Here is an 11,972-nt window from a genome sequence, read left to right as displayed (position 1 = left end):
GGTGTCATATCTAAGAATCCATTGTCAAAAACCAAGTTCTAAAGCGTTACCCTATGTTTTCTTCCGAGAGTTTTATGGTTTTAATCCTTACGTTTAGGTCCTTGATGCCTTTTATGGTAATTTTTGTATTTAGTTTGAGGCAGGGGTCTAGCTTCATTCTTTTGGATGTGAAAATCCAAGCACCGCTTATTAAAGAGGCTGTTCTTTTCCTCATTAAACAAACTTAGCATTCGTGTTGAAAAGCAATTGACTATGAATGTATGGGGTTTTTACATTTTTAAATGTAAAAAGGACTATTACTATTTTTAGTGAGCATAGCTGCTCTATTCTCACTAAAAAGATAATAGTCCTTAGTTGCTCTATGGTATTTCTAAGCTGAAAGAACTCTATGGTATTTCTAAGCTGAAAGAACTGAAGAAAAAATTCAAGCCTCGAGTCCCGATAGTGAAGGGTTCTGTGGGGAAAATATTAAATGACACAGAAAGCATCAAAAGAAAATGGAAGGAATATACAGAATCATTATACCAAAAAGAATTGGTCGACATTCAGTTATTTCAAGAGGTAGCATATGTTCAGGAACTGATGGTACTGAAGGAAGAAGTCCCAGCTACACTGAAGGCATTGATGAAAAACAAAGCTTCAGGAATTGACGGAATATCAACTGAGATGTTTCAACAAATGGATTCAGCGCTGGAAGTGCTCATTTGTCTATGCTAAGAAATTCGGAAGACAGCTACCTGGCCAACCAACTAGAAGAGATCTATATTTATGCCTATTCCCAAGAAAGGTGATCCAACCAAATGCAGAAATTATCAAACAATTATCGTTAATATCACACGCAAGTAAAATTTTGGTGAAGCTCATTTAACAGCGGCTGCAGCACTATATTGACAGGGAACTGCCAGAATTTCAGGCTGGTTTCAGAAGAGGATGTGGAACCAGGGATATCATTGCTGATGTCAAATGGATCCTGGCTGAAAGCAGAGAATACCAGAAAGATGTTTACTTGTGTTTTATTGACTATGCAAAGCCATTTGACTGTGTGGATCATAACAAATTATGGATAACATTGGAAAGTATGGGAATTCCAGAACACTTAATTGTGCTCATGAGGAGCCTGTATGTACATAGATCAAAAGGCAGTTCTTCAAACAGAACAAGGGGATACTGAGTGGTTTAAAGTTATGAAAGGTGTGTGCCAGGGTTGTATCCTTTTATCATACCTATTCAATCTGTATGTTGAGCAAATAATCTGAGAAGCTGGGCTGTAGGAAGAAGAATGGGGCATCAGAATTGGAGGAAAACTCATTAACAACCTGTCTTATAGAGATGACACAAGCTTGAAGCACTTACTGATGAAGATCAAAGATCAGCCTTCAGTATGGATTATACCTGAACATAAAACAAAAATCCTCACAACTGGGCCAGTAAGCCACATCATGATAAACAGAAAAGATTGAGGTTGTCAAGGATTTCATTTTACTTGAATCCACTATCAAAACCCATGGAAGCAGGGGTCAAGAAATCAAAAGACGCATTGCATTGGGCAAATCTGCTGCAAAGGACCTCTTTAAAGTGTTGAAAAGCAAAGATGTCACCTCGAAGACTAAGGTGTGCCTGACCCAAGCCATGATTTTCTCAATCGCATCATGTGCATGCCAAAGCTGTATGAGGATAAAATGGTACAACCACTTTGGAAATCCATCTGGCGTTATCTTAAACAGTTAGAAATAGAACTACCATACAACCCAGAAATCCCACTCCTCGGAATATACCCTAGAGATACAAGAGTCTTCACACAAACAGATATATATGCACACCCATGTTTATTGCAGCTCTGTTTACAATAGCAAAAAGCTGGAAGCAACCAAGATGTCCGTCAAAGGATGAATGGGTAAATAAATTGTGGTATATTCACACAATGGAATACTACGCATTGATAAAGAACAGTGACGAATCTCTGAAACATTTCATAACATGGAGGAATCTGGAAGGCATTATGCTGAGCGAAATGAGTCAGTTGCAAAAGGACAAATATTGTATAAGACCACTATTATAAGATCTTGAGAAATAGAAAAAACGGAGAAGAACACATACTTATGTGGTTACAAAGGGGGGAGGGAGGGAGGGAGGGAGAGGGCTTTTTATTGATCAATCTGTAGATAAGAACTGCTTTGGGTGAAGGGAAAGACAACACTCAATACAAGGAAGGTCAGCCTAATTGGACTGGATTAAAAGCAAAGAGGTTTCCGGGATAAAATGAAAGCTTCAAAGGTCAGCGGAGCAGGGGCTGGGGTCTGGGGAACTTGGTTTGAGGGGACTTCTAAGTCAATGGGCAAAATAATTCTATTATGAAAACACTCTGCATCCCACTTTGAATTGTGGCACCTGGGGTCCTAAATGCCAACAAGCGGCCATCTAAGATACATCAATTGGTCTCAACCCACCTGGAGCAAAGGCAAAGGAAGAACACCAAGGTCACACGACAACTAAGAACCCAAGAGACAGAAAGGGCCACATGAACCAGAGACCTACATTATCCTGAGACCAGAAGAACTAGTTGGTGCCTGGCCACAATCGATGTCTGCCCTGTCAGGGAGCACAACAGACAACTCCTGAGGGAGCAGGAGACCAATGGGATACAGACCCCAAATTCTCATGAAAAGACCATACCTAATGGTATGATTGCGACTAGAGGAATCCCAGAGACAATGCTCCCCAGAACTTCTGATGGCACAGGACAGGAACCATCCCCAAAGACAAATCATCAGGCATGAAAAGGACTGGTCAGTTGCGGGGAGAGAGATGCTGATGAAGAGTGAGCTAATTAAATCAGGTGGACACTGGAGAGTGTGTTGGCAACTCTTGACTGGAGAGGGGATGGGAAGATAGAGAGAGAGGGAAGATGGCAAAATTGGCATGAAACGAGAGACTGTAAGGGCTGACTCAATAGGGGGAGAGCAAGTGGGAGAAGGGAGTAAGATGTATGTAAACCTACATGTGACAGACTGATTGGAATGGTAAATGTTCACTTGAAGCTTAATAAAAAAAAAAAAAAAGCTGTATGAGGAGTAAGGAAGACTGCAGAATGGACGCCTTTGAATTGTGGTGTTGGCAAAGAATATTGAATATTCCATGGACTGCCAAAAGAATGAACAAATCTGTCTTGGAAGAAATACAACCAGAATGCTCCTTAGAAGCAAGGATGGCGAGACTACATCTTACGTACTTTGGAAATGTTGTCAGGAGGGATCAGTCCCTGGAGAAGGACACCATGCTTGGTAGAGTACAGGGTCAGCAAAGAAGAGAAAGACCCTCAATGAGATGGATTGACACAGTGGCTGCAACAATGGGCTCAAACATAACAATTGTGAGGATGGCTCAGGACCAGACAGTGTTCTGTTCTGTGGTACATAGGGTCACTATGAGTCGGAACTGACTCGACAGCACCTAACAACAACAACAGTTGCTCTATTTTACCTTGTAGTCCCCAAAGCCTAAAATATTTATTCTTTGGCCTTCAACAGAAAAAGTTTGGCAGCCCCTAGAACTAGGTGGTGACTCCCTTAGGCAGGTAAAGTGTCTCATTAGCCTTGCCTTCCCCCGTCAGTCCCCAAGGCAGGGCCTAGGGTGGCACTGGGCACACAGTGGGGGCTTCCTCAACTCTTCACAGGGCTGTAGAGTGGCTGTTACCCCCAGGCGCTGGCTCAGGCTATAGCCGCACCCCATGCCAGTGCCTTCCTTCCTCAAAACAGGAAGCAGCCTCTCAATGGTAGTTGCCAAAGTCCTGCCTTGCTTCGAGCAGACTCTTGGCCTATGATCTTGGGCACTGCACTGTGGTCGTTAGCTGGATCCTAAGTGGCCAGGCACCCAGCCACAGGGTGCTGAAGAAATATGGGATCGAGGGCCAGGATGGTTGTCTCAGTCATCTAGTGCTGCTATAATGGAAATACCACAAGTGGTTGACTTTAGCAAAGAGAAATTTATTCTCTCATGGCCTAGGAGGCTAGAAGCCCAAATTCAGGGCACCAGCCCAGAGGAAGTCATTCTGTCTCTGTTGGCTCTGGGGAAAGGTCGTTGTCATCAATCTTCCCCTGGTTTAGGAGCTTCTCAGTGCAGAGACACTGAGTCCAAAGAACATGCTCCCTTCCTGGTTCTTCCTTCTTGGTGGCATGAGGTCCCCTGTCTCTCTGCTTGCTTCTCTCTTTTATATCTCAAAAGAGATTGATTCAAGATACAACTTAATCCTGTAGGTTGAGCCCTGCTTCATTAACATAACTGCCTCTAATCCTGCCTCATTAACATCATAGAGGTAGGATTTATAACACATTGGAAAATCACATCAGATGACAAAATGGTGGACAATCCATAATACTGGGAACCATGGCCTAGCCAAATGGATACACATTTTGGAGGAACATAATTCAATCCATAACAGTAGTTAGCTGGACAAACTTCCTTCCCCTAAGACTGGGTGGAGGCAGGCTGGATGGAGCTGGGGACTCCCTTGGTAGGTGGCTAAACTATCAGGTAAGGGGGCGGGTGTAGTATCTGGGGGGAGGTGACCATGTGTAGGCTGGCCTGAAAGCTGGTCATCAACTGCAGGGCTGGATTGGGAAGGGACTCCAGTCTTAAGGAGAGGAAGCACCAGGATTAGAAGGGCTGCACTTAAAGCTACTACCAGGTGAGGCCTCTGGCTTGTGGGGGATGAGATTGGGCCCCAATACAGGCTGCAGGCCAGGGCAGAAATTTAGGAGCCCTGGGCTGAGGGCTGCAGAGTGAGTGGTTCAGGCAAGGGCAAAGGCCTAGGATGTAGTGACGTCACTAAAGTTGGTGTCACCCAGAGCAGTAGCTCATGGTGTTATTCCCCACCTTTGCGCTAATTATCACAATATTGTAGCTAAAACTCAAAACACCGAACATTTGACAAAATCAGTGACTTTAAAAACCCCGGCAGCAACAAAAACAACAGCGCATGTTTGTAGTGTGTGCAGACAAAACTACACAATTTAAAGTCTCACTGTAATTGGGTAATAATGACAGCACTGACCAGAATGCTTGAGAAGGTTCAAAAAATATATTAGCACGGAATTTTATTCTCGTAGGTATACTGGTATATATAACCTGGGCTTAGGGAAAAAAATTTTATTATAACTAACTACAAGGATATTTTTATAAAAAGTAGTAAATTTCTGCTGAAATATTGCAGAAAAATTTTATAGACAGTCATTTTGGTGCCACCCTCTCTGACAGTGTCACCCAGTGCAGTCCGTACCTGTCCCCCCACCCCCGCACGGCCTTAGTGATGCCTCTGCTAGGATTCGAAGGTTTGTTCATCTGAGCTTGGAGGGTTAATTCATATATTTGTTCAACAAAGGTCCTATGGATGAACCTTGAAAACATTACACTAAGTAAAAAAGGCAGACACAAAAGGCCACTTAGTGTATGATTCCATTTATATGAAATAGGCAAATGCATGGAGACGGAAAGTAGAGTAGTGGTTACTAGGGACGGCAGGGAGCGAAAAAGGGAGTGACTGCTAATAAGCATGGGCTTTTTTGTTTTGTTTTTTTTTTAGGAGGGTAATGGAAAATTGTGGAGTTAGACAGTGGTGATGGTTTTACAGAAGTCCTTGTTGAGCAGTGGGTAAGAGCTCCGCTGCTAACCAAAAGGTCAGCAGTTCGAATCCACCAGCTACTCCTTGGAAATCCTATGGGGCAGTTCTACTCTGTCCTATTGGGTCGCTATGAGTTGGAATCGACTCAATGGCAACGGGTTTGGTTTTGGTGGATGGCTGTAAAACCTAGTGAATATACTAAAAACCACTGAAGTGTCCACTCTGAAGTGGTAAAATTTGTGTTCGGTAAACTGTATCTCAATAAAATATAATTACAAACAACAACAAAAAATTATTGGTGCTGGGTAAATTATGGATAACATTGCGAAGAATGGGAATTCCAGAACATCTAATTGAGCTTGTGAGGAACCTGTACATAGATCAAGAGGCAGTTGTCTGGACAGAACAAGGGGATACTAAGTGGTTTAAAGTCAGGAAAGGTGTGTGTCAGGGTTGTACCCTTTCACCACACTTATTCAGCCTGTATGCTGAGCAAACAATCTGAGAAGCTGGACTATATGAGAAAGAACGGGGCATCAGGATTGGAGGAAGACTCATTAACAACCTGTGTTATGCAGATGACACAACCCTGCTTGCTGAAAGTGAAGAAGACTGGAAGCACTTGCTGATGAAGATCAAAGACCACAGCCTTCGGTATGGTTTGCACCTCAACATAAAGAAAACAAAAATCCTCACAACTGGACCAATGACCAACATCATGATAAACGGAGAAAAGATTGAAGTTGTCAAGGATTTCATTTGACTTGAATCCACAATCAGCACCCATGGAAGCTGCAGTCAAGAAATCAAAAGACGCATTGCATTGGGTAAATCTGCTGCAAAGGACCTCTTTAAAGTGTTGAAAGCAAAGATGTCACCTTGAAGACTAAGGTGCGCCTGACCCAAGCTGTGGCATTTTCATTTGCATCACATGCATGTGAAAGCTGGACAGTGAATAAGGAAGACCGAAGAAGAGTTGACGCCTTTGAATTGTGGTGTTGGCAAAGAATGTTGTATATGACATGGACTGCCAAAAGAACGAACAAATCTGTCTTGGAAGAAGTACAACCAGAATGCACCTTAGAAGCAAGGATGGAGAGACTACGTCTTACATACTTTGGACATGTTGTCAGAAGGGATCAGTCCCTGGAGAAGGACATCATGCTTGGGAAAGTACAGGGTCAGTGGAAAAGAGGAAGACCCTCAACGAGGTGGATTGACACAGCGCTGCAACAATGAGCTCAAGCATAGCAACGATTGTAAGGATGTTGCAGGACTGGGCAGTGTTTCCTTCTGTTGTGCATGGGGTCTCTAAGAGTCGATGGCACCTAACAACAACAATAACAGTGGCCTGGGCCCTGGGCAGAGTCTTGGGGTTGGATAGATGATTATGTCCCAGCCCCTGCCTGCAAGGAGTTTGTTGGGTGCTGGACAGTTTCCTGGAAAGAATTAGAATCTATGGATCTGTGATAGTAGAGAGCTGGATAAGATATAGTGAGCTAGGTGGGAAGGTAGGTCAGTCAGCCTCGGCTTCCCTAGGGGTGGCCCCGTGTGAGGTTTTAAAGGATGCAGTGGGTCTAGAACCCTGAGTCTAGAGGAGCATTAACCCCCCTTTTGGTGGGTCATTGCTTTCTTAGATTTTCAATACTCAGTTTCTTCTGAAAGCAGCTGTTTGGCATATTTCTGGAAAGTGGGATAAGCCTTTTTTTCTTTTTTTTTGCTAATTAAACCACATTTTGAGTGTACTAGGGCGTTGACTATTTTAAGAAACCGTGTGATAAATCCTCTTGTTAACCAAAGAATCCTTCCGTAATGTGAATGACGTCTCTCCTTCTTTTCTGTGTTTTAAAATTGCATTTGATAGGCTTATTTTCCTGAAGCACCTGAAGGCGCTTTGTTGGGGTAGGGTGGAGAGGAAGCGCGTAATTAATTTGAGAATTTTCTTTGCAAAAGTTTTCTTTGGAGTGCCTCAGGCAATCTCTGAAGACCCTCTGGGTGGTCCCCAGCCAGAATGGGGCCTTAATACCGTTAATGGGGAAGGAGCTCAGGGCAAGGATCAGCTTTCCTGCTGCTTCCCCACCTGCTTTGGCTCGTTAATTCCCACATATCTCACCTACCTAGTTCAAAGGCCACTTTTTAAATTTGCCTTTTATTTTTAACCAATTGTATGGCACATTGTTTAAAGAGTGAAATAGTTCTACAAGACTTGTTATAAAAAGCAACAGAGAGCCCTCCTTCTTCTTTGTATATTTTGCTCTCGGCAGCAACCACTTGGGACTTTCTTAGTTTGGGCATTCATCCCCATAAACCTAGATAAGGTACCTGTATTGGTACTTCTCGATTTTTCAGTTTTAAATGTTTCTACGGATTTTCCACGATGAAAAATAAGAATTTAGCTTTCCCATGTTTTCTTTAAAATGTTTTATTGTTAAGTATATCATACTCGGAGTCTGGGTGGTACAAATGGTGAGCATGCTTGGCTGCAAACTGAAAGCTTGGAGTTCTAGAAGCACTGTGGAAGAAGCACTTTGGAAGAAAGGCCTGGTGATCGGCTTTTAAAAAATCAGACACTGAAAACCCTGTGGAGCACAGTTCTACTCTGACACGTGCACAAACTCTAATTACCTGCTTCTTTAAAGTTTTAAAAAGCAAAGATGTTACTTTAAAGACTTAGGTGCACCTGACCCAAGCCATAGTTTCTTCAATCACCTTATATGCATGCAAAAGACAGAAGAAGAAATGATACCTTTGAACTGTGGTGTTGGTGAAGAACATTGAATATACCATGGACTGCCAAAAGAACGAACAAATCTGTCTTGGAAGAAGTACACCCAGAATGCTCCTTAGAAGCAAGAATGGCGAGATTTGTCTCATATACTTTGCACATGTTATCAGGAGGGATCAGTCCCTGGAGAAGGACATCATGCTTGGTAAAGTAGAGGGTCAGTGAAAAAGAGGAATACTCTCAAGGAGATGGATTGACACAGTGGCTACAACAATGGGCTCAAGCATAACAACAATCATGAGGACGGCAAAGGACTGGGCAGTGTTTCATTCTGTTGTACATAGGGCCCCTGTGAATTGCATCCCACTTGACGACACCTAACAACAACAAATAATATGCTGTATTGTCCAGGATTTAAGATCTAGCCTGTCTTCCCCCTTAGACATTATATTAATTATTATTGTTTTATAGAGTCAACATTTCTTTAACTTTAAATACAAATTTTCATCATTTCTTCTTAGACCTTGTATCTGGGATCATTTTCTTTCTGCATGAAGTGTATCTTTAAAATTTTTCCTTTAGTGAAGGTCTGTGCTTTTGTTTGAAAATTCTTTATTTTGCTCTTATTTTTAAAAGAGAGTTTTACCGAGCATAAAATTCTAGGTCGGTTATTATTTTTCTCTCAGCACATTGAAAATATTATCCCACAGTCTTCTGGCTTCCATTTTTTGCAGTTGAAAGGTAATCAGTCTATTTGCTGTTCTTTATTAGGTGATTTTTTTTTTTTTTTTATCTCCAGCTGCTTTGAAGTCTTCTTTTGATGTTCTACAGTTTTATCATGTACTGTTTCGGTATACCAAATGTGTCAAAGTATAGATTTCTTTTGGTTTATTCTGCTTGAGATTCATTTGAATTCCTGTATCTGGGGATTGCTCTCTTTCCACTATTTTCAAAATTTCTCAGTCATTATCTTTTTAAATATTGCCTCTTTTCCGTTCTATTTTCTTCTTCTAAAGCTTTAATTAGGTATGCGTTAGGCCTTCTCATTCTATCCTCCAAGATTCTTACCCGTTCTATTTTCCATTTCATTGTCTCTTATGGCTACAATCTGGATAATTTCTTTGTATCAATTATTTGTTTCTTTATTGCAGTTAATGAACTCTTATCAGATTAGTTTAACCTGCTATTTAATCAACCTGATAAGTTTTAAATTTCAATTTCTACAGTTCATTGACTCTGAAGCAATTTTTTTTTTTTTCGGATTTAATACATCTGAAATGAGGGTGCGTCTTACAACCAGAAGCATCTTGCGATCATAATTGGCAGTGTTTTTGATGGTACATAAAATTATGGCACCTCTTATAATCAATGGTGTTTTATAGTCAACAAAACACGGTATTCATTTTCCATTTTTAGTTCTGTTTGATTCTTTTTCAAGCCCAAAATGACTTGAATTTCTTACTTTAGAACTGCTCGTTTGTTTCTTTATACTTGTAAAACATATTATTTAATACTCCATGTCAGATAATTATAATATCTGAAGACTTTGTACGTCTATTTCTGCTGCTTATTGTTTCTGCTGGTTCTCATTATGCGGTGTTTCCTTGTGCCATTTGACTGTAAGCCAATCATTTCCCTTGGAACTTTATCTGTGGAAATCCTCTGAGCCTGGGCTAGAGATGAATTTCTCCAGAGAGCGTTGGTATTTAACTTCTGCGCGGTACCTTGAGAACACTACCAACCTGAGACCACTGTAAATTAAATATCCATTTGAGTTCTTTTTTTTTTTTTTTTTTTTAACTTTACAGATAGTGTTAATTTAGACCAAAAACTCATGTGGGGACTTACTTGTGGTTATGAATTCTCAGGAGATATTTTTCCCTGCATCACCTAACACCAAAATTGAAATAGTTAAGGTTCCTTCCTGCTTCCTTTTGCACATGGCTTTCTTTGTTTACTTAACACTGAGGTTATATTCCATTAGGATTTCATCTTTAAGCAGGAGTCGCCCAGGAAATTCTCCTCCTTGGATGAGTTCCAGGCTTTATTTCTTGTTCCCTGGGCCCTTCAGGACTCTCTAGGAGGAAGCTCAAGAGCTCCAGGGTGCAGAGAAATCCCAAGGGGGAAAATTTTTGCTTACCTCTCAGGTATTTTGCTTTTATTTCTCTTTGGGCTCTGTGGATTCTTACTTTCATGCCAACCCAGTGACACATTTAAAAAGTTACTTAAATATTTTATCCAGCATTTTAATTGTTTCACCGAGGCAGGATTGTTTAGGTATCTAACTACTTGTCCGCCCACGGGAAATAAAAGTCCTCTAACAAAATTTCTTCAGGGAAGCCCTCCTTGTCCCTTCAGTCCACAGAGTATAGTCTACACGTATCTCTTGTGGTACAGTGTGATTCCCAGTTGCACATACGCCAGCTCCATTTTCACACTTACTTGTATGCTCTTTAAATTGTCTACTTACCCCATTAGAAGTGTGAGGGCCAGGTCTGTATTGCTCATTATTTTATTCCCAGACCTTACTTTCTTGACACATAGTAGGTGTTCAATAGACATTTATTGCGTAAGTGATTGGATGAATATTTTGAGTGAGAAGCCAGTATCAGGTATCAAGTCAAACATAGCTGTGCGTTTCTACTTCAAACATAGCCACTCGAGGCGGTGCTTTCGGGGTTAATGAATTCCCCTAAAACCTTGCTGTCCAGTCCGGTAGCCCTCAGCCACATGTGGCTATATTTCAGTTATTTAACTTAATTAGAATTAAACAAAATTAAAAATTCACAGTGTCAGTGGCATTAGCCGCATTTCAAGCGGCTGGTGGCTGCCCTATTGGGCAACTCAGACAGAACATTTCCATTATCACAGAAGGTTCTATTGGAAGTGCTGCCATAGAATTCTCAAGAATTCCTGACTGCTCCTCTCTCTTTTGCTCCTGCCTCACTCTTGCCCTTTCTCTCCCTCTCTCTTCCCGCTCCTAAACCAAGTACAGGGATAGTTTTCTCCTTCTTAGTGACATTCTTAGTGACATGCTTTTGAACAAGAAGATGCTGGGTACTTTGGGTGACTTAGCACCATCCCTACTTTTTTTCTTTTAAACTCCTGAGCTCCTGTTAACCAGTACATTCTTCTATTCCCATTGCCACTAAAGCTGAATGTTACTTGGGTGGAAAGCATAATTGCTTTCTTTTCTAGATCCTTAAACCTTTTGCTAATGTTACTGCCTGAGAGTCCCCAAAGCCAGGGTTCTAGAAGAGCCTGGCCTGTCTGAGAGCTGAACCATGAAATAATGGAGTAGGGCTGGTGGTGGGGGCAGGGGAGAGAAGGGCATTCTCTCCGTAGGAAAGCTCCCCTCTCTGCACTCAGGCCACTTAATTGGCCTTTCTGGGAAAAAAACGGATGGGGAGGGGGGCTTCTGAGAAATGCTGGTGACAGTTAAGTGGCCTTTTGTTGACGTCCTTTGCTGAACCAGGACTTTGTTGGAGTTCATCTTTGCCTCTCCCCCACCTCCTGTGGGCCTTCTGTTAGATTCATAGTCTGCCATTCAGGCATCGTCTTTCACATTACCCCTCCAGTATGACTGCATTGTGTGCTGTCCTTGGCTTCATTCTTTCTATTCCCAGACCA

The sequence above is a fragment of the Loxodonta africana genome, chromosome 8 (genome assembly GCF_030014295.1).
Source record: "Loxodonta africana isolate mLoxAfr1 chromosome 8, mLoxAfr1.hap2, whole genome shotgun sequence".
Lineage (NCBI taxonomy): Eukaryota > Metazoa > Chordata > Mammalia > Proboscidea > Elephantidae > Loxodonta > Loxodonta africana.
Note: the sequence above shows the minus strand (reverse complement) of the source record.